This window comes from Saimiri boliviensis, chromosome X, assembly GCF_048565385.1.
Source record: "Saimiri boliviensis isolate mSaiBol1 chromosome X, mSaiBol1.pri, whole genome shotgun sequence".
Taxonomy (NCBI): domain Eukaryota; kingdom Metazoa; phylum Chordata; class Mammalia; order Primates; family Cebidae; genus Saimiri; species Saimiri boliviensis.
In genome coordinates this window covers 120,765,752-120,790,359 of record NC_133470.1, presented here as the reverse complement: position 1 = coordinate 120,790,359, position 24,608 = coordinate 120,765,752, and the positions used below count along the sequence as shown (strand labels likewise).

Genomic DNA, 24,608 nt, shown 5'->3' with positions numbered 1-24,608 from the left:
AAAAAAAATTATAACAAAGCTACCCTTAAAGCTTTCAATGTGATTTGTCTTCATAAGGAGAATCTCATGTTGGGATAAATTGAAATTCATTTCCATTTCTGGGTGCAGGCTTGAGGAAGTGGAATAGCACCTATTGAGGAAGGACATGAAGGCTTTCCTGGATCTTTCTCCTCTCTCTTCCTTATGGAACAAAAGCCTTAAGCTACCAAAGGGACAGGACCAAATTCTGTCATACGCAGACCACAGTTGAAGACTGATTGCATCTCAGAGAATGGAATGAAAAAAAGCAAAAACAAAATAAAGCAACAACAATAAGACTATCTTTGAAGTAGGGATAAGAACATATCCTAGGCCCAAATTGTTACATATAACCTGTTGCTGGCAGAAGAAACAGGCTCAGTGAAATAACCCATCTCCCAAATGCAGGAGCACAGTACCAAACGAAGACTGAGGATGGACCATAACATCAGAGAATATCTCCCTGCCCCACACCAACAGTCTTCCCAGTGTTAAACTGCAATATAATGTCACCAGTCAACCATCTGGTGATACGAGGTGTTACCAATCTAATGTTAGTACAGAGGCAAGAACAAGACAGATCCTCTGAGGCACAGGTGCAAACAGAAGACATAAACCTGAGGGTGGATTAAACATTGAAAGAAAAAAAAATACACCAACCCCAACCTAAGCAGAATATAACACCAGAAGATTTGGAGATTGGAGCACTGAGGGTGCATGATGACAAAACCCAAATCTAGCTCAACCAAAAGCCTGGTAAAAGACTAGGCATGCTCGCTTCAAGTCATAAACTATTTATCCTGGTTCCTGCCACCTGACATGTCTGGTTTTCAACAGAAATACACACAATATACAAACAGGTTAAGGAAAACATAATGTCAAATATAAAATAACCAATAGAACTAGATGAAAAAGTGACTCAGATATTGGAACAAACAAAGAATTTAAAATACTTATGATTAACATGTTACATGCTCTGGTTCAGGGGTGTGCATGCTCTTTCTGTAAATGGCCATATAGACCTTGTGGGCCTTATGGTCTCTGTCACAACTACTCAGTTGAGCCATTGTAACACAAAAGCAGCCACAGGCAATACATAAATGAAAAGACATGGCTATGTCCCAATACAATTTTATTTGCAAAAACAGGTGGTGGTCTTTAGTTTGCCAATTCCTATTCTAGTAGACAAGGTGGATGAATAAATAGAGGGTTTTAGCAGAGAGATGGAAACTACAAAACGGGATCAAATGAAAATGCTAGAAATGAAAAATACAATCAAAGATATAAAAAATTTTCAATAAATTCATCACTAGACTAGTCATAGTTAAAGAACAAATTCAATGAACTTGAAGAGAGGTCAATAAAAATTCACCAAACAGAAAAAAAGACTTACAATGATCAAAAAAACAAAAATCCTGCAGAGCATCCAAGAGCTTTGGGATAATGGGACACTATCAAATGGTCTAACAGATTTGCAATTAGAAGCTTTTTTGGGGGGGCTCTGTGTGTGTGTGTGTGTGTGTGTGTTTTGTCAGCTTATAAAATTATATCATTTAATGTTTTTATTTTAATTTTGTGGTTACATAGTAGTTGTATATATTTATGGGTGCAACTGGAATCTTGGAAAGAAACTGGAGAGAGAATGTGGCAGAAAAATATTTGAAGAGATAATAGCCAAATGTTTTCCAAACATAAAATCACGAATCCGCACATCCAAGAAACACAGAGAGCATGGAGCAAAATAAATACCGACAGAGAATACACCACAATCAAACTTGAAAACCAAAGAAAAAGAGAAAATCATGGCAGCCAGAGAAAAATGATACACACAGGAAAAGAATAACATATCAGATTTCTAGTCACAAGTAATCCAAGGCTGAAGCCATTGTAAAGACATTTGTAAAGTGATAAACAAAAAAGAAAATGACAATCAAGGATTCCATGTTAAGTTAAATAACTTTCGCAAAGAAAGAAGCAATAAATGTATTTTTTTGAGACAGACAAAAACTAAAAAAGTCCATTACCAGCACAATTATACTATAAAAAGTTTTTTAAATTCTTTAGGTAGAGCAATATGACACTAGATAGATCAGATAAAATATTAGAATTAACAAATGATCTACAAAGTTCTCCGGATCACCAACTAATATAAAAAACTCTCTCTCTCACACACACCCCAGCATGAAAACTGAAAAAGTTCAAAAAAATATAATACTAAAATCAAGTGCTCTAAATAGATTTAACAAAAATTGTGTACAACATCAACACAGAATACTATGAAACATTATACAAATTAAAGAAGGCATGACTAGATAGAATGATAAATCTTGTTTTTTTTTTTTTTTATTATTTTTAAACATGCATTGGTAATGAAACAGGCATTTAAATTAAGATGAGCTTGGGGCATCTTGAAGTGCCAGAAAGTAAGAAAGTGCTCAAAAACCAAACCAAACAAAACACACAATGATGGGGATGTAGGAAAAGGATAAATGAACACCGAATGACCAAAGCAGTTTGAGCATCAAAATAAAGTATTATTACATTGTAACCCAAGGTATAAAATACATATCCAGGAGTCCATACTAAATGATCAAATAAACAAATAAGCAGGAGATAATAGCTAAATCTCCCATGCAGAACCATTCCAAATAATTTATGTACTTACTCCAATGTCAAGGAGGGGTTGCATAAATATCCCTACTTAAACTGTAGCCTGCACATAGTGACTTCTCTCTGGAAGGTACAGTAGGATAAGACGGAAAAGGCCGGGTGCAGTGGCTCATGCCTGTAATCCCAGCACTTTGGGAGGCCGAGGCGGTTGGATTACAAGGTCAAAAGTTAGAGACCAGCCTGGCCAACATGGTAAAACCCCGTCTCTACTAAAATATATATATATAAAAAAGGCCAGGCGTGGTGGCACATGCCTATAATTCCAGCTACTCAGAAGGCTGAGGCAGGAGAATCGCTTGAACCTGGGAGGCGGAGGTTGTGGCAAGCTGAGATTGTGCCACTGCACTCCAGCCTGGGCAACAAGAAGGAAACTCGTCTCAAAAACAAAAAACAAAAAACTAGCCGAGTGCAGTGGTGCACGCATGTAATCGCTGCTACTCAGGAGGCTGAGGCAGGACAATCGCTTGAACCTGGAAGGCAGAGGTTTCAGTGAGCCAAGATCTTGCCACTGTACTCTGTCCTGGGTGACAGAGTGATACTGTGTCTCAAAAAAAAAAAAAAAAAAGCAGGGAGTGGGGATGGGAAAAGAGTAACTTTACAGTGGAGGAATCTGACAAAGCCTACTTCAACCAAATGATCAAAGTTAACCTCAACAGTGACAGGTCATGTTGTTACTATATAACTTTAATATGATGTGATAAAAATGGCACTTTACCTGTGTCTTCCTCCCCAAAACCCATAACCCCAATCTAATCATGAGAAAAACATTGGAACAATCCCAGTTGAGAGACACTCTGTAAAATACTTGACCAGTACACCTCAGAACTGTCAAGGTTTTCAGAATCAAGGGAAAGTCTGCCACTCCATCACAGCCAAGAGAAACCTAAGGAGATACGACACAGGGCAATGTGGCATCCCTATTGTGCAGGACAGCAGCTACTCAGAAAGTGTTACTTGGATTTTTTGCAGCTGTTAGTGATTCTGACACCTTTGGACTTCCAGGAGCGGCTCCTACTGCCATGAGAGGACCCTGGCTTTTCTAATATGGAAGGTTCTGGCCAATTGGTGCAAGAAAGGCCTGGATTTTCTTCCAAGCTATTGTCTCTGCAGAAATGCTCCTCAGGGTGGAAGGTGCTGCTGCAGCAAGGCATGTCCCTGAGTTTTCAGGTATGTAGTCTGTGGCTGAAGCAGAAGGTGAACACTCCTCACACTCCTATGTCTTACTGTTGGATCTAAGAGAGGAGCAGTCCCTGTGGGTTCCGTGGGATCCACACGTAGCACACAGAATGAGACACCACCTCCCTTCATCCTCAAAGCTGTCTCTGCCTTGTTCATACAGACAGATGGGGGCATCACAATGCTGATAGCGCTGATATAACTCTGAGAAAGCCCCTGGCTCAAGTTCCCAGGCAGCATCTCTGTCTGGAATATGAATTCCCATTCTCAGCATTTCTTGAGGAAACTCTTTTCAATTGTTACACTGTGGACATTTGAAGAAATGCTTTGCTGATGTGTGGGCATATTTCTGTATGCACTTGCGGTGGTAGATGGCTTGACTACAACACGGGTTGTGGATGTTCTCAATACTCTGTTGGGATAAGTCTTCACAACACAAGATGCAGCTTTTCCCCTCTACATTCCCCTGTTGGATGTTCTCTGTTGGGCGATATTTTTCACAAAATGATTTGTACTCTCCAAAAAATTGTGAAAGGCAACCCCTTTCTTGGCCACAAGGCAGATGGCCATCCTCTCAGCTGTCTATCCAATATGAGAAATAACAGCAAGATTTTTCATATTTTCTTCTGCTTATATTCTACAAATTACATTGGTCTCTTTATTGCCGATTCTTAGTATATTGTTTTAATTTCATTCAATGGGTTTTATATTTGAATTATATATCTCAGGGTTGTGTTATGAGGTTGGGCTACTTTTAAAATCTCAGTCATACTTAAGCGCTCCCTGCTCTTTTTAACCCTTTTTATGTTTTCTTATTGAAGGAAATGTTATTATCAGCTTGAATTTATAATGCTTTCTTTTTTTGGACTGTACCTTACTCTCAAGTTTGGTAATTTTATGGTAATAGTTGGTCTTTCTTTTGTCTGTAGAGAAAGTAAATTTTTCTTGGCTACCACTTTCAAATAGTCCCTCCAATGTTCCTTTGGCATACAATCCTTACTTTAGCTTATACCAAGTAGCTCTAGGTAGTAGAAAAATGAAAGCTGTAAAATATAAAGGAATTTGAGTTAGTCTTTTGATATACCTATTGTGAAACTTGTCTTTTTTCACTACTTTGAAATTGATATTTTCACAATTTCACGAGAGTAAAAGCTTATATTCTTGTCCATGTTGCCTTCCTCTGTCTTTATTTATATCATTTAATGGTTTATGGGGTGATTGTTAGCAAACCAATATGATTGGAATTCATAACCAAACAAGTATATTGCTCATTTCATATAGTCATCTTGCAGACCATACACATACTCTAGCAATGTTGACATTGCTGCAAATCTGAGTGAATTTCAATTTTGGGAGCTGTCATCAGAGCCAGTTGATATATAACACACAAAAAATAACTTTCATCAACTTGTAATTACACCTCAATTTGAATCTTATTTGGACAAGTAATACAAAATTTGTTTTCTAAGCTTTTTTCTTTTTTTTTTTTTTTTATTGGCTTGACTTCTGAAGGTAATTTACACCTTTATGCTTTCGGTTCCTACTTGTGCTAGTCTTTTCTCCTCTGCCATATAAAGCAGTGATTTTAAGATAAGTGCTTTAATAATAAAAACACAAAATGCTTGCTGTGAAATTTAATGTAAATCACAAATATAATTTTTTTTTCTTTTTTTTTATTGCATTTTAGGTTTTGGGGTACATGTGATGAACATGCAAGATTGTTGCATAGGTACACACATGGCAGTGTGGTTTGCTGCCTTCCGTCCCCTCACCTGTATCTGTCATTTCTCCCCATGCTATCCCTTCCCACCTCCCCACCCCCCGCCCCTCCCCCATTTCCCCCCAACGGACCCCCATTTGACCCAGTAATCCCATTACTGGGTATATATCCAAAGGATTATAAATCATTCTACTACAAGGACACGTGCACACGAATGTTCATTGCAGCACTGTTTACAATAGCAAAGACCTGGAACCAACCCAAATGCCCAACGATGATAGACAAATATAATTTTTTAATGTCAAGAATTATAATATTTCTGCATTAATGGTGTCTTATATAGCATAATAAATGTGTTCACTGAACAGTTACAGAGCAGTATTTTTTTTTTTTTTTCAACTGACAAATACCAAAGAGAGTTTGCACCAAGGGAGAAATTTTCACATTAGTGTCACAAATTGTAGATCTTTATGTTTTACTTGAAACATATTTGGAAATCCAAGCCAACAAGCCAAAATAGTTTTTCACTGTGCTTAATTCATTTTTCTTTCTTGCCTTTGGGGCTTTCTCATCTTCCTCTTCATAGATGTCCTCCCTGTATCTGGATGCTTGTGGACTTCTCAAGACAGCACCCCACTTAGAGAGTGGAGGCAAATCAAGTTTTTTCCCAAGTCAATTGATTACTTAACTCTGTTTTCAAAGTCTATCTCAGGCAAAATGGTGAAGTACATTGAGAGGATCCTCTCTTCACCTTCACCTCCTGCTCCCTTCTGTTGGTGTTCTCAGTTCCCTGTTGTCCCTCCTCTCTTTATCATTGTCCTTTGCATCTTACCATACCAAGACAGCACATCATTTGTAGACCTTTTTCTGCATTTTCCCACCAATCCTATTGCTATTATTTCAGGACAGTTGTTCCCTGGACAGTAACATTAAACTAATAAGAAAATAAATTCCTACTGCTATGGTTACTAATATATTTCTCCTATAATGTAAGAAAAGAACTCAATCCAAAAATCAAAACTTTTTTAGTTCATTTTATTTTAAAAGACTTTTTATTTTTAATTTATCTGGGTACCCAGTAGGTATACATTTTTATGGGGTACATAAGATGTTATGATATAGGCATGCAATGTGAAATAAACACATCATAGAGAATGGAGGTATCCATCCCCTCAAGCGTTCCAAGGCATTTATCCTTTGAGTTACAAACAATCCAATTACACTCTTTATGTTATTTTAAAATGTATAATTAAGTTATTATTGACTATAGTCACCTTGTTGTGCTATCAAAATACTAGATCTCATTCATTCTTTCTGTTTATTTTGTACCCATTAACCATCCCCTCCTTGTCCCCTCAATCCCTCGACTAACCTTCTAAGCTTCCGGTAACCATCCTTCTACTCTGTATGTCCATGAGTTCCATTGTTTTGATTTTTAGACCCCATAAGTAAGTGAGAACATATGTTTGTCTTTCTGTGCTTGGTTTATTTCACTTCACATAATGATCTCCAGTTCCATCTATATTGTTGCAAATGACAGGATCTCGTTCTTTTTTATGGTTGAATAGTACTTCACTATGTATATATACCACAGTTTCTTTATCTGCTCATCTGTTAATGAACATTCAGTTTGCTTCCAGATCTTAACCACTGTGAACAGTGCTGCAGCAAAGAGGAGTGCAGATATCTCTTTGGTATACTGATTTCTTTAATTTTACATATATACCTAGGAATGGGATTACTGGATTGCACGGCAGCTATATTTATAGGTTTTTGAGGAAACTCCAAACTGTTCTCCTTAGTAGTTGTACTATCTGGCATTCCCAAAAACATGTATAAGGGTTCCCTCTTCTCCACGTCCTTACCAACATTTGTTATTTTTTGTCTTCCGGGTGTAAGCCATTTTAGCTGGGGTGAGATGATATCTAAATATAGTTTTGGTTTGCATTTCTCTCATGATCAATGAAGTTGGCCACCTTTTCATATACCTGTTTGCTATTTGGATGTCTTCTTTTACAGTCAAAACCTCCTTAGGTAAACTTATACAGGTCGATGAAAATGGTCTTGGGCTTTTCAGGATTATGGAAGTAAGATGAAAGGAAAAAGAACCTTTTGAGCTTTTCAAAACACAGCTTGTAGGCAGCTACCTATGTAACAGCATTATTCCTGTTGGATATACTTTAATAACATTCAAAAACATCAAGACAATGTATCTGCTAGACTTGTATTTTGGATATAACTATAAGCAGTTGGAGATGAAAAACTCGTGAATATCTTATTATGGTTCTATAAATAATAGCATCAGCTTCTCAATGGAAGAAAACAGAATTATCTTCCTCCTCTTTGGCATTTATATAAAATGAATGACTTCTACATATGCTGATACATTTTTGTAGTTTATCTTCTGCCATCCACTGATGTCTAATTGAGTTATTTTTACTAACACTATTATTATAGGCTAATGTGATAATATGTTCTCTGACTGGGAATTATGCCAAAAGAAAAATAGTAATAATAATAGCATTCAATGTTAGCATAGAGCTTTTACAATTTTCAATACCTATCCTCATCAATAACTTTATTCTCTTTTCCAGACACCTCTACCAGTTAGGGAGCATGATTATAATCCATATTTTATTGATGAGAAAATTGAAGCACAGAAGGTGTGACTTGTACATGAGTGCATAGCTAATTAGAGGGAGAACTTTTTTTTTTTTTAAATATTACTGTTGTATACCACACCATTTCTACCACAAACAAGTAAAACTAGAGGGAAAAAGACAGCAAACTATTGATTTTTATTTTCCTTTTCCACTTAAAGTCAGAACAGTCATCATAATAATATCAATAATCAGGATTTTTGGACTGTTCTCATCTATACAAAAGTAAGAATATATTAAACACCTACTGTTTGTTCAACATGACTTAGAGATTCATGAAGGCTAATGCTGTCACCAATTGGTGAACAGAGAGAGTTCAGAAGCTCTTCCTATTGGTCTTATTTACTTTCACAGAGTGACTAGGGATGGGAAGAATAGGATAATTACTCAATACTAAGATAATTGCATTTTTTTGTAAACTAGTTCTAATTGTCACAGCAAAGATTCCACCTTCATCTATTATATAGTAAATAGCACTAATATTATTAAGTTGTTATACAAACAATGGAGTATTTTACTTTAAAAATACTTCAGTATATACAGTGTAGTATAAACATGCACAATTAAAACAACTTCACTGTAGTGATAGTTTATTAGCATTTAAAGTACTTCAAATTGGCTGAAGCTATGAAAATTCTAGAAGATAACATTGGAAAAACTCTTCTAGACATTGGCTTAGGCAAGGATTTCATTACCAAGAACCCAAAAGCAAATGCAATAAAAACAAAGATAAATAGCTGAGACCTAATCAAACTAAAGAGCTTTTGCATGGCAAAAGGAACAGTCAGCAGAGTAAACAGACAACCCACAGAGTGGGAGAAAATCTTCACAATCTATGCATCTGACAAAGGACTAATATCCAGAATCTACAATGAACTCAAATCAGTAAGAAACACACACACACACACACACACACACACACCCATCAAACAGTGGGCTAAGGACATGAATAGACAATTATCAAAAGAAGATATACAAATGGTCAACAAACATATGAAAAAATGCTCAACATCACTAATGATAAGGGAGCTGCAAATCAAAACCACAGTGTGATACCACCATACTCCTGCAAGAATCAAAAAGTCAAAAAACAGTAGATGTTGGTGTGGATACAGTGAACAGGGAATACTTACTGCTGGTGGAAATGTAAACTAGTACAGCCACTACGTAAAATGGTGTGGAGGTTCCTTAAAGAACTAAAAGTAGAACTACCATTTGATCCAGCAATCCCACTAAGGAGTATCTATCCAGAGGAAAAGAAGTCAATATTCAAAAAAGGTACTTGCACACTTGCATTTATAGCAGCACAATTCACAATTGCAAAATTGTTGAACCAACTCAAATGCCCATCAATCAATGAGTGGATAAAGAAACTGTGACATATATATATAATAAAATGAAAATGATAATATAATCTTCACAAAGCTAATGGGAGTACTAAATTAGAATAAACAAAGGAATTACTACAGTGCCTACTTTAGAGTAGATGCTCAACACATGATATTTATTGTGTGTGTATGTGTGTGTGTGTGTATATATATATATATATATATATATATATATATATGGCAGAATACTATGCAGCCATAAAAAAGAATGAATTAACAGCATTTGCAGTGACCTAGACGAGATTGAAGACTATTTTTCTTTTTCTTTTTCTTTTTTTTTTTTTTTTTTGAGACGGAGTTTTGCTCTTGTTACCCAGGCTGGAGTGCAATGGCGCGATCTCGGCTCACCGCAACCTCCACCTCCTGGGTTCAGGCAATTCTCCTGCCTCAGCCTCCTGAGTAGCTGGGATTATAGGCACGTGCCACCACGCCCAGCTGATTTTTTGTATTTTTAGTAGAGACGGGGTTTCACCATGTTGACCAGGATGGTCTCCATCTCGCGACCTCGTGATCCACCCGCCTCGGCCTCCCAAAGTGCTGGGATTACAGGCTTGAGCCACCGCGCCCGGCCTGAAGACTATTTTTCTAAGCGAAGTAACTCAGGAATGGAAAACCAAATATCATATGTTCTCACTGATATGTGGGAGCTAAGTTATGAGGATGCAAAGGCATAAGAGTGATACAATGGACTTCACGGACTTGGGTGGAAGAGTAGTAGGGGGGTGAGGGACAAAAGACTACAAATTTGGCGCAGTGTGTACTGTTTGGGTGATGGGTGCACCAAAATCTCACAAATCACCACCAAAGAACTTACTCGTGTACTCATATAACCAAATACCACCTGTATCCCAATAACTTATGGAAAAAAATAAATTAAAAATTAAAAATAAAAAAACAGTTTAAATTGGAATCTACAAATTAGAAATAGCTACTTAGGATTTCAAATATAATCAAAGCCCATAATGGAGAATTTGTATTTAGAATAAGATACATTAGAAATATATTTCATTGACGGTGTTCAGGAGAGATTGCTGGTTAGAAAGATAATAAGGTCCTATGACCTTACCAGAACCACGTATAAAAATATTGTGAGCCCAGCAACTATGATTCTCTGTGCAGAACTCAATATCCAGAGCTCCATTGATTCCATATCCATCTACTTCACAGAGGACTCTGCCACCTGATGTGATTACCACACTGGCTGCCCCTGCCCTAGAAATATCATTGCATTTATCCAAGGGTAAATCTTTTCTGCAAAGTGTTAGTCTGTGTTGTCTCAGGACAGAGAATGGGAATTAACCTGGGCTGCATGCACTTATGTTTTTGTAAATATAAATATTTTGTGCACATCACAAAATTTGCAAGGCTTGTTTTCAACGTAGCATACCACATGATGGTGAGGTTTTTGCCATAGGAAATCTACAGCCCCCACCAAATGCTGACTACCAAAAGTTACGTTTAATACCAAAAAGACCTGATAATTCCTAAATAACAAAATTACTGTAGGACTTTTTAAATAGACTGTTTACAGTGTGCCAGACAGTGTTAAATATATTGCCTATTTTCTCTTATTTAATCTTTAAATCAAATTTATAATTTGTAGGCTTTTTACAAATTTTATTTTTTTCATCTTCATTTTTCTGAAATCAGACAAGATTGGGTGTGTTAAAGGTGGTATGGCCATAGACTCTTCCTCATTTTTCTGATGAGGAAACTGAGGCTTAGAGAGATTAGGTAACTTGGCCAAGATTTCCAAGTATTAGAGCTGAAATTCTTATTCAGATCTATCTGCTCCAAAATGTAAACATGGGCTTGTGTTTGACAAAATGTAAGATATATACCTTGGTGGTATACAAGAATGATTTCAAGTGATAGACAGACATAACCTTTAAAAAAGAATAACTCAGTGACAAAGCAATTTTTTTTTACAATCTTTTATTTTTCTCATTGCCCAATCAAAAATGACATTAGGTGAAGTGCAATGACTCATGCCTACAATCCCAGCACTCTGGGAGGCCAAGGTGAACAGATTGCTTGAGCCCAGGAGTTCAAAACCAGCTTAGGAAACATAGTGAGACTCTGTCTCAAAAAAAAAAAGGAAAAAAAAATGACTCATATTCAAGTGATTCTCTTTCATATTACTCTATGTTACCTTCTTCAAGGAATTTGTTCTAGCTTAAATTAACCTGCCTATTTATTTGAATTGATGGCTTTTTAAACATCTTCACTCAGTAGGATCCCAAGGAGACTAGTATCTTGAGTATCCATGTACATAGTTAGAGCTCAACAAATATCAATTATATGAATAGATGAATGTATTATGTCAAAAAGAAAGCTCCAATTTGGTGCTAATGAGTTATTAACATCTTTTTATCATTTGCTAGTTTTCCTTTTAATAGAGGGCAAGCAGGCTTGGGGTGAGAACATTTGACAGAAGTATGTAGACAGGTTGGTTGTAGTGTCTCACACTTGTAACCCTAGCACTTTGGGAGGTCAAGGTGGGTGGATTGCATGAGCTCAGAGTTCTAGATCAGCCTGGGCAACATCGTAAAACCCATCCCTACAAAATATACACCTACAAAAAATTATCTGAATGTGATGGCCTGTGCCTCTAGGCTCAGCTACTTGATGGGGGGTAAGGTGAGAGGATCTCTTGTGCCCAGGAGGTCGAGGCTGCAGTGAGCCGAGATTTCACCACTATACTCCAGTTTGGGTGACAAAATGGGACCCTTTCTCAAAAAAAAGAAAAAAAAAAAAAGAAGTACCTAGTTAGAAATTATACCTGTTATTTATGCCTAGCAATGCTGAATTTCTATTCAACCTGCTTCCTTTTAAAATAAAGTTATGCAATTACAAAATATGAGTGTGTTAAAAGAAAATATTAAGTAAATAAGTGTACAGGCATTGGGAATTTATGGCAATGATTGTGAATGTCACATTTTATCATCAATGAAAATATAATATTTTGTAGTAGAGAAATAAAAAAAAAAATGCTTTAAAATGCACTTCAGGGCCGGGCGCGGTGGCTCAAGCCTGTAATCCCAGCACTTTGGGAGGCCGAGGCGGGTGGATCACGAGGTCAAGAGATCGAGACCATCCTGGTCAACATGGTGAAACCCCGTCTCTACTAAAAATACAAAAATTAGCTGGGCGTGGTGGCGCCTGCCTGTAATCCCAGCTCGGGAGGCTGAGGCAGGAGAATTGCTTGAACCCAGGAGGCGGAGGTTGCAGTGAGCCGAGATCGCGCCATTGCACTCCAGCCTGAGTAACAAGAGCGAAACTCTGTCTCAAAAAAAAAAAAAAAAAAAAAAAAAAAATAAATAAATAAATAAAATGCACTTCAACAATTCAATTGAATATCAAGGTTCTAGAGGAGCTCCAAAAGAATTTTTTTTTTTTTTTTTTTTTTTTTTTTTTTTTTCAAACAGAGTATTTCACTGTCTCCTGGGCTGGAGTGCAATGTCGCAATCTCGGCTCACTGCAACCTCCCCATCCTGGGTTCACGTCACGTGATTCTCTTGCCTCAGTCTCCAGAGTAGCTGGGATTACAGGCTCACACCACCACAACCGGCTAATTTTTTGTGTTTTTAGTAGAGACAGGATTTCACTGTGTTGGCCAGACTGGTCTCCAGCTCCTGACCTCGTGATCCGCCCGCATTGGGCTCCCAAAGTGCTGGAATTACAGGAGTGAGCCACCGCGCCCAGACTCAAAAGAATTCTATACCATGATTTCTACTCTCAGTTCAAATGGAAAGACAACATATATTGAGTGATGTTATTCTAAATGATCAAGAATCCTATCATCATGCAGAAAGAAATTTTTAAAAAGAGAGAAATCAATTTGGGCTTGAGTACACAGAAAAAAAATAGCTTTGTAGTTGCAGAATTCAGTTGTGTTCTAAAATAGAATTTTACTGAACACCCACCGACTGATTTAACCAACACCAATTTAAAATTCACAGTGAGGAAAATGATGTACCAGGCATTCTCACAGAAAGTAACCTAAACGTGCTTCCTCCTGCTCTGAAGACAATCACAATTTAGTGGAGAATTGACTTACAGTGCTTCTCTCCTATGTAAGTTAATATAAAGTAAAAATTGATTCAGTAAAAAGAATGAGCAATTGCATCTATGAAGGGATGATCAAATCAAGAATAACTTCCTACAGGTGATAGCTTTTGAGGTAAGTCTTTAAGGTTGAAGAACAATATTTGCATAGTTAGGTGAACTAAGAATAGATAAAAAAAACTAAGCTGAATAAAATGTAGAGACGGGAGTCAACATGGTACGTTAAAGAGATGAAAGGGGGAACATCACACACCGGGGTCTACAGGGGGTGGGGAGGTCAAGGAGGGTAACAGGAGAAATACCTAATGCAGGTGAAGGGGATTGGATGCAGCAAACCACCATGGTATGTGTATACCTATATAACAATCCTGCAAGATCTGCACATGCACCCCAGAACAGAAGAAGAAGGAGGAGGAGGAGGAGGGGGGTGGGTAGAAAGAAGGAGAAGGAGAAGAAGGAGAAGGAGAAGGAGAAGGAGAAAAAAGAGAAATGAAAGGGAACCTGGCTTGATCGGCTCATGAAAACTGGCTTGATATGTCTGGACAAATCAGGGGCACATCTATGTTTGATGAGGTCCTCTTTAAGAGAACTATTATAAAATTATGAATGCAATATTAGGTATGAGCAAGTTGTTTAAAATAGGCAAACAAATTTCAGATTTTAGAAAGTGAAGAACATTTTAAAAATCTAGAAAAATAACAGATATTTTATTACATTATAACTTGAATGTCTCTATAATTATTTTCTTTATAGAAGTTTTGCCTCTTTATAGGATAATAGTTTTGTAATTTAAATGTCTATGGAAAAAATTGAGATACGATTTCTTTCCCCTGTGGTATGACAAAAATTCATTTTTATCATTGTTTTAAAATTTTTTTTTTAGTTTCACAACTAATTATCAATAATGTATGACAGATTTGACATTCAGAGAAAAAATAATGTCATGTAAATTTGTAGAATTTTCAAATTTGGTAAAACTTTCAAATTTTCTTTAAATGTGAGCTGAAAGTTTTCTTGGCATTTCAAATTTTTTTGTACAATGACTAATTTTAGACACTCTTTGAACTGGTGGCACTCATAACAAATTGTCATCAACATCCTCATGTAATGGAAAATTCTGAGTTTATTTTTCTCAGCATGAGATAGCTTGTCTACTTCCTTTTAGCCAGATTGCAAAAAGTCCTATGACTCTATTTCCACTTCCAATGCCATCTGACATGAGACAAAATCAGAGTAGATTAAGACAGTGGTCTTGACTGAATGTAGTGAAAGTATGCTACTTGTGCAAATTTTTCAGAAATATATGACCATGTGAACATGTTGCTGAGGCCCTGCCAGGGCCTTGCCTGTGCAAGTGAGGGGCCCAGAGATTTTTATTAGCTTCTCAGAAATTCCACCTCTGAATAAGATTTTTGAGTACTTTGCATGCCAGGATGACGAGAGTGAATCTAAGAGATATATTGGATGAAGAAGTAAGATATATCGAATAAAGAATGTAAAGTAAGGAATACAGAGTGCTAATGTGAATTTATAAGATGTAAATTCCAGGATAAATTTCTTTGCTAGGTGATAGGCTAGTGGCTCGAGAACAATTGCTCTTCTAGGGATGAACTTTGTGTTTCTCTAAGAATCTACTCCCGTAATGAGAAGTATACAGAAACCATAAAATGGCTCATAAAACCTTTGTAAAAGGCATATTTAACATTTATTTAATCCTTCATGATAATTGGATGCCCATTATCATATTCAATACTGTGTTCTGATATTTAGGTACCGGTGAATAGAATGATTACTACCTTATTTTGCAGCAAACTGACTGATACAGATTAATAGTGTCATGCAGGACATTGCCAAGCCTATAGAAGCTAAGGAGTAATAAAGAATGGTTAGGGAAAATGTTCTAATATGCTAAACAGTGAAAAAATACTGTTCATTTTAGAGTTTATCAGCTAAATTCACCTTGAAACTAAAATTTTATGGATGAATGAACTCTGGATGATGCTGCAGAAGAAAAGCTTGGAGCTAAGTTTAACTGACAAGTAATTCTGGGAAAAAGAAATACACTGAAAAAAACATTTTTATTCCTAGTACATTAACCATTTCTATGGTACACACTGGATGACTCTAGAGAATATCATTTATCTTCTGAAAGGTGAAGCAACAGATAATCCCCAGGAATTAGATGAAGCAACAACAGTAAGATGGCTTTTAGGTTGTTTGTCTGTTCTTTTGTTTTGTTTTAGACAGTAACTTATATTGGTGTTCAGCAAGTACAAATTATTTTTTATTGTTTATTAGTGTTCACTGAATAGATGTAACTAATAATGGTCACTGTATCTGAGCATCTACAATCAGCCATTCTAATTTGTTCTCTGCCTTTCCAGTTTGTAGCAAAGCCTCCAAATTAGAGTTGCAAATTTACTCACATTATAGCTCACGTGGACAAAGAAAATGAAATGACTCTCAGAATGAAAGAGCCTTTAGAGAAACAGCAACCAAATGGAATGCATAGACAGTGTTGGAATCTTAATTGGAACTAAATCAAATGTAAAAATGTTTTGAAAAAATTAGATACATTTAAATATGGACTGGGGATTAGAGAATAACATGGAATTAGTGTTAATTTGGGGGGGTGTATGTGGTAATGGCATGGTATATATGTTAGTATAAAGTCTGTATCAGTTAGACAATACATACCAGAGTTTTGTGAGTGAGATGACATGATATCCGGAATTATTTTAAAAATAATTCTGCATCCATACATACAGAGTTCCGACTTAAATGATGAAATAAAATCGGTAAAATATTGATCATCATTGAACCCGGGTAATGTGGATAAAGAGTTTATCGCACTATTCTCTGCTTTTGTGCAAGTTTGGAAAGACAGAGACTTAGTTTTTTCATCTTTAATGTTTCCCTTTACTCTTTGTTGTGGCGCCACACCTCAACCCTCCTTCTTCCTCAGCAGTATAGGTAGTGGAGGAGATGCTAATAAAGGCTGGGAAAAAAAAAATCTGAAAGTTATCCACAGATACATCACATTCAAGGGTTTACACATATTGCCACGGAGAAACCAGAACAATATTTAGGCAATATTACCTCTTAGTTATACTCTTAGGTGATGAATTTGTTAAAATTAATTGAGTTCATACTAATGAAGAACTTTGGTTGAATAAAATATTCTAGTAATAAATATCACATATTGAGCATCTACTCTGAAGTGGGCACTGTAGTAATTCTTCTGTTTGGAGTATTCTCATATAATACTCCCATTAGCTTTGTGAGGATTATATTATCATTTTTATTTTATAAATAATAAATTGATGTAAGGTAACCCATTGCATACAATTGCATGGTCCAAAGTTTTCCTGTGGTAGGGTCTTTCCAGGTCATTTATGTAATAATTTGATTCTAATTTGAAAGTACAAAAGGGGGAAAAAAGTGCATATTGCTTATGTCCATTGCATCAAGTAGGCAATGTGCAAAGCATTTCACAAATGTCACCTCATTTCACAATAAGCTTGCGAAGTAATTACCATCATTGATATTTTTCTCAGAATTGTAGGTGAGAAACTGTCAGCCTCATCAAGTAATTTCTGCAAGATCACACAGCTGATGAATTTGTATTCTCCTACTCAAGATTGCCTGCCTCTGAAGCCCATGTTCTTAAAAGAAAGAAAAAACATGCTTTATCTTGTAGATAAGTAGGAAATCTATTAATTCCAGAAATATATATGGAGCACTGACCACATGGCAAGCTCTGTGTTGGATACAGGAAGGAATACAAGAAAGGTTGCATGAAATGATTCCTACCCTTAGAGAAGCTTATGATCTAGCTGAGGAGAGGGGACGCGTACACAATAACAAATAATATGAGAACATATACTTTAGCCTAACAAATGTTAGAAGACTGAATTTGGGTCTTATTAAAATGCAAATAGCACTTTAAAAGATTTGCCACTTAAACCCTCATAGTATATGTTGAGTACTCAAAAATCAGTATTTTTCTGGAACAAAAGTTTGACAAAGTATGCATTTTATGTATTTTTATTTTTAGAATTTAATATTGTTGTTCCTGGGAGTTTGTGGTCAAAGTGCTTTGAAATAAAAATGAATTATACCATTAGGAAATCTTACACCAATAGGTGAATAATGGGAATCACTTTCATAATAAATATCAAGGTTTACTCAATCCAGTAACTCTAAAATATGAAAATACTGTGGCCAGAGAAAACCATTAGGGAAAAGATGTGGTTCTCTTTGGTCCTGAAATATACTCTTTCATCTTCAAGAAATAGACTACAGCCAGGCGCAGTGGCTCACTCCTGTAATCCCAGCATTTTGGGGGCCAAGGCGGGCAGATCACCTGAGGTCGGGGGTTCGAGACCAGCCTGACCAACATGGTGAAACCCGTCTCTGCTAAAAATACAAAAATTAGCTGTGCATGGTGGCACACATGCCTGTAATCCCAGCTACTCCAAAGGCTGAGGCACAAGAATCACTTGAACCCGGGAGGTGGAAGTTGCAGTGAGCCGAGACAGTGCCATTGCACTCCAGCCTGAGCAACAAGAGTGAAACTCTATCTCAAAAAGAGAGAGAGAGAAAGAGAGAGAGAGAGAGAGAGAGAGAGAGAGAGAGAGAGAGAGATACATTACATATTCCATAAGCAGAATTCATATTATCATATTGCAGATCATGTTTCGGGAATTACCCCCAACATTGGAAGGGAAACTGGAAAACTGTCTGATTAAGTGAGATATCTTAACAGATTAGCAATCAGGACATAGGGATTCAGTCCTGGTTCTCCCACTATCAGAGTAATCTTGTACAATCCTTCTTGATGCCTACCCATCAATTTCTCCATCTTAAACTAGGTGACCCTCAAGGTTTCTTACAGTTTTGGCATCCCAAAATTCTGTAGTTCTGTCTGTAGCTCTTGTCTCCGACAAGAATAAGATGCTATATTCTTGTTTTTTATATGTGCAGAGACTATATTAGTACCTATACTCGGGGTAGAACTTTCCTCATATACGTTATCAGAGCTACCACATTTGTAGCCAAAATAAGAATGAAACTAGTCAGTGTGTGAAGAGTTGGTTGTGTTGAGAGATGGAGTCAATAGGATGGTTTTGTAATTTTATGGGTATGAGTGCTGGGAAATCTCTTGTCCAGATATACTCTGACCCCAAAGTTAACAGTGATGCCAAGGATACAGTTTATTTATTTATTTATTTGCTTATTTGTTTGATCTCAAGTTAAAGGATGGATAGCTTAGAGAGAAGTAACATTTTGGGCTACATAAGACATAATTTCTCATAGCTATTTATTTGACAGCATGAGGATAGTAAAAAGTGGTAAGGGAAAGAGTAACAGAAGGCACCACCCTCAGTCTCACTCCAAGACTATTTTTATTTCTCAGTTACAACTAGAGGTGAAAAAATGTGATTTTTTTTCTTCTTAGTTCAGTCTATGTATTTTTTTTCCCTTACAATGTATTTTCTTTGGCAACCAGGAGACCATCAGTGTCTCTTGAGAGAGAGTATGGGGGCAATTCTGAAAACACATGATGTTATCTTGTTCTACAACATAAAAAAGATATTCAAACTCTTTGCTTATTATGAATATAGGAGTATAGAACACCTCCATTGTAAAGTATCTCAACATTTCATACCTCATTACCCTGTAGATCAAATGCAGTCTCAATTGCACACCTAGTTATGATTTCTCTCTGCTTCCCTCTGTCTTCCCTCTACTCCCATGTGAAATATGTTTCATGTAAGTGCCATCTTTTTCTCTAGACACAGACATTGTAACAGGCTTCACGCCATATCTCATTTATTTGACTGAGAACCATTTTATCAGTTCATTTTGTATTTTAATCTTATGTTTGTAACATGATTAGGCTTCTTTAAAAACAATTCATTTCAAGTGGACTTATTTATACTTTTGTGAAATATATTTTAAAATCTGTGGCCACTCACCTGAAGTGAATGAGTGTTAGTTATCGTGATGGCCCAGTTAGGCATATCACCTTGAATATTATTTCTTTTTATCATCTATAAAACAATGATAGCAGGTCTAACACAGCTTTCTGATTAATCATTTCATTATGCAAAACTGAAAATTATTCATGGAGGGGTCATTTATTCCCTTGTTATATGTATGAAACATTAAAATTCTAGCTGTCTTAAAACATGGGAGCTGTCACGGGTAAAGTTATGAGAGTGCTCTGGTTAAAAAGTGACACTTGAAAGGCAAATACAACATTTTAATAAGCTTAGGAATGATGCCAAGGATTTAGTGCCTTTTGCAAAACATTGGCTACACCGATTCTAAAACATGCCAGGCATATTTTCTCCTCAACAACCCTGGAAGTGCAATCCAAGTACAATACTTTGAAATGTGTTTGCAGGATTATGGGAAGCACACATATTAAATAAAATTCAATTGCTAAAATCTGTTTCTGCCCAGATTAATGAGTGGAAACAAAACATCTGCCAGTAACCTGTGTTTGGCTATATTCCTTTAAACGTATTAAGAAAAGATACAGATGCTTTTCTTTTTTATTTCGCTACATGTTTATAAGCCTTCTGGATGAAAGGGGACTTGAAAATTATTTCCAATTTTCTTTATAGTTATCTGTGGGGCTCTTTTAGTCTAGAATATTCTTTTAATTTAGCATATTCCTTTTAAATAGTTTTAACTGTCTTTATGATATTGCTGCCATGGAAATCAGCTCAGCTCTAGGATTGGAACATTTTGACAAAAATCTGCTTCCTGTCATCTTTAAAACTAAATATATGTCAAATGTTTTGTTAGTTAGAATGTTTTTAAAGGAAGAAATCAGAGATTATTTTATATCTTAGGCTTTTCAACTACAGAAATATGGGCTACTCTATTTCTACAGGGTAGGCTATAGGTTTACCCAAAACGATATTTGGTTTCTTCTTCTCCTTTTACCAAGGCTTGCCTCTTTTTTATGTCTTTTGATTATTCATGTTACCAGTCTGTAAGCTGGCATTAATATTAACTAATAACCTGTCTAAGAGGGAGGGTCTTCTCAGGCTACAGAAGAAGCAACACTAAGAAACAGAAGGCATATTTAGCTATCAGAGAAAAAAGGGAACATCAGAACTGTGACTTCTAAAATGGACTCCTAAATTTAGGAAACAGGAGGGTTTCCTGTACCTATTGATGAGGTAACCAAAAGTACTGAGAATGCTTTTTCTTTACTGGTAGAGCAACATAATTGCACAAAAGAGTGTTTTAGAAGCTATTCCTCCTATGAGTGTCAGCTGAATGAAACTCAATATTTAACTGTTGATGAGTATCTATTACTGTCAGCTGAACGTATTTATCACTGCCACATGCTGTACAGCTTCATCACCCTTCAGGAGAATTCTCTATCAGTCTCAGTTGATGTAGGGCTCATACCTAGAACACAGAGGGCTTCTAATTTGTCATTTTGACTTGAAATATAGAGAAAAAAGAAAAGCCATATTTATCTAGTACGTAATTATGGGTTTTTGATTCTGGTTCTTTGAAATTTCTAGATAGCTGAAGATTAGCAGAAAATGCCATTTTACTTATGTTTCAAATAAACTTTACTTCATAAAGGAGTTTCAGGTTCACAGTAAAATTTAATGGAAGGTACAGAGATTTCTCATCTATAGCCTGCTTGTACGTATGCATAGCTTCCCCCACCGATTTTATTTCTATACTGGAATAACACACTCTTTCCTTCTTTCCCATATCCGATAAAATGCGCCAGGCAAATTGCTTGCCTTTGTAGTTAAGGAAGGCTTTAAGGCTATCATCTTGATTGAAGATTCATTCTCATTATTCAGAATATTATGTGTAGAAGAGGCAGATTTAGAAAATTGGGGTGAATGTAGGCTGACCCCAGGTTGACTATTTGAGATTAATTTTCTTTTTTGGCCTTTTACAATTTAAACTCTGATCTCTTCTTTTCTGGTAAAGTGCAGATAAGATACTCAGTAACTTGAAGATGCTGGCTTCTTGAGTTCTGGTTAACAAATATATATTTTGATTTATAGACAAAGCTAAAACTAAGGCAGGATGATTGGAACTTTGTCTCGGGACATACAAATTGAAAAGAGGCAAAAGTTAATAATGCTCATTCTCAAAAGCTTAGAGACTAGTATAAATAGAAATCTGCCCAGAAAGCGTACTAGTAACATACTTCTGTGAGCTATATTATAAATTTTAATTTAAATTCAATTAATTCAATTCTACTGCATTTTCTTTAGTGAGGTTTACCTTCTGAATAAAATATCTGCCTTCCCCCACCAAAAAAAAAAAAAATCCTACTTTAACATCATACAAATGTATGTCAATTCCTACTTGTCTACAGGCCAATTTATGTTTCAAAATCTTGTTATTAACATCAATTCTATCTACTTTAGATTGTTATTGACCTTGACTTTATGAGAGGTACCTGTGTTAATGGAACTAACTGCATTTAAACAATATAAGATTTTGTCTGTAAAAGTCTCTTGAAATTATACAATTTCATTATTTTTAAAATAATAAACATGGTTGTTAAGTAGTTTTCAGTTCGTCGGGCTTAGGCAGATCTCACAGATGGAGAAAGAGTGCCAACTTTCTTTCTGTACAGAGATTGCCCTTTAACACCCATTTTTATCCCATCCCGGCACCAGAAAGATCATAAGCAGAGTTCAACAAAAGCTCAGAAAAGACAATGGATAGCAGATGTCCATCGTGAAATTTTTTTAATGTGGTATTAATCCAGCTGGGAAAGAAAGACCTTCTATAACTATGTTTATAAGTTAAAAATACTGTTGCTAACTTCAAAGACAAAAAATGTCATCCAGTAACTCATAGGTGGAGGATGATGATGATCAATGGGCAGCTTTTTGGACCAACATACCCACATTTACATCCTGGGATGCTGATGTCCTTCAAAAGGAGAATATTTCTCAATAAAGAGCTCAAAAATAAACAAATGCAATACATATCTGTCCAGCAAATACAAACCGGCCTGTGGTAAGGAAGTTTGGGTGGGTGAATGGTGGTAATTTTAGATGGATGGAAGAGATAACTATTATCATAATTTTTTCTGCAAAGAAGACATCTAATGAGAACATCCAAGAAGAAATATTTCTGCTTCTGGATATAGAAAATCTTGGAGAAGGTCACACCTGAAGGAAATCATATATTCATGGTTATAATAATATCTAATGGTTAAATAAAAAGCATACTTTTGTATTTGGAAAGCAACTTGTATCGTTTGTCATATTTTTCACAAGAGAAGAAGATTTGGCTCTGTGACTATTTCTGGATGAGGTTCTCATCTCCAAACTTTAATGTTTTACAAAATTCTTTCCTGCAAAGATGTGCAGATGGCATCAGGATAACCTTTGATATCTAAATCAGGTCAAAATGAAGGAGGAGAAAGAGACAGCATTTCCAATTTTGGAATAGTGTTACAGATGCAAAGCCTTATATAATGGTATTGCTTGATTTAGGGCCTTATAATTAAAGAAGAAAAAAAATTTTTAAAGGTTTCAATAGTCTGTATAACAAAGGAAAACATTATGACATGTTCTTTGGTCACAAAGTTGTAGTGAAAACCTAATACCAAAAAATAGTCAAGCTACGTGATTATCTGTGTACAAAATCTCAAGGAGCCTATCTAAAAAATCTCTTAGATCCTGTGTTAGTTGTGAAAGAAATTGACAAAAATTTTTAGAAATTAAAAACTCCTAGAATTAACAAGTGGATTTAGCATTGTCACAAAGTTATCACATAAAAATAAATCATAATTTTATGTAACAGCAAAGAACAAATTTTCCAATGGAAATAAAAATTAAAATTACAATATCATTTACAATAGCTCAAACTGAAATATTTAGGTATACATCTAACAAATCATGTACAATATCTATGTGCCAAAAACTGTAAAATAATGAAGAAAGTAATAAACGAAGACTTAAATAAATGGAGAGGCCTACTCCGTTTATAGACTGGAAAATTCAAAGATGTTAATTTTCTTCCAATTGATTATTTAATAATCCCTACAAAACCTTGGCAGGATTTTTTGTAGATGTATTTAAAATGCTGGTTTAAACATGCATATGGAAAAATAAAGGATGTGGAATACCTAAAACAATTTTGAAAAAGAATAAAGTGGGAAGAATCACATTACCTTTTCTTAAATTGTGTGTGTGTGTGTGTGTGTGTGTGTGTGTGTGTGTGTGTGTGTATAAAATTGCACTTTAGGTTCTGGGGTACATATGCAGATCATGCAGGATTGTTGCATAGGTACATACATGGCAATGTGGTTTGCTGCCTCCGTCCCCGCTTCATCTGTATCTGGCACTTCTCCTCACGTTATCCCTTCCCAACCCCCCTACTCCCCGCTGTCCCTCCCCTCGTCCCCCACAACAGACCCCAGTGTGTGTGATGCTCCCCTCCCTGTGTCCATGTGTTCTCATTGTTCAACACCCACCTATGAGTGAGAACATGCAGTGTTTGATTTTCTGCTCTTGTGTCAGTTTGCTGAGAATGATGGTTTCCAGGTTCATCCATGTCCCTACAAAGAACATGAACTCATTGTTTTTGATGGCTGCATAATATTCCATGGTGCGTATGTGCCACATTTTCCCTGTCCAGTCTATCATTGATGGGCATTTGGGTTGGTTCCAGGTCTTTGCTATTGTAAACAGTGCTGCAGTGAAAATTCCTGTGCATGTGTCCTTATAATAGAATGATTTATAATCCTTTGGATATATACCCAGTAATGGGATTGCTGGGTCAAATGAAATTTCTATTTCTAGGTCCTTGAGGAATCACCACACTGCCTTCCACCCCTACACTCCCACCAACAGTGTAAAAGTGTACCTATTTCTCCACATCCTCTCCAGC

The 24,608-nt window shown here is 36.2% G+C and overlaps 1 pseudogene; it reads right to left on the bottom strand.

The window, feature by feature from the left end:
* Positions 1-3,638: 3,638 nt before the first annotated feature.
* Positions 3,639-6,978, bottom strand: LOC101051426 (E3 ubiquitin-protein ligase PHF7 pseudogene; annotated as a pseudogene).
* Between the last annotated feature and the right edge of the window lie 17,630 nt (positions 6,979-24,608).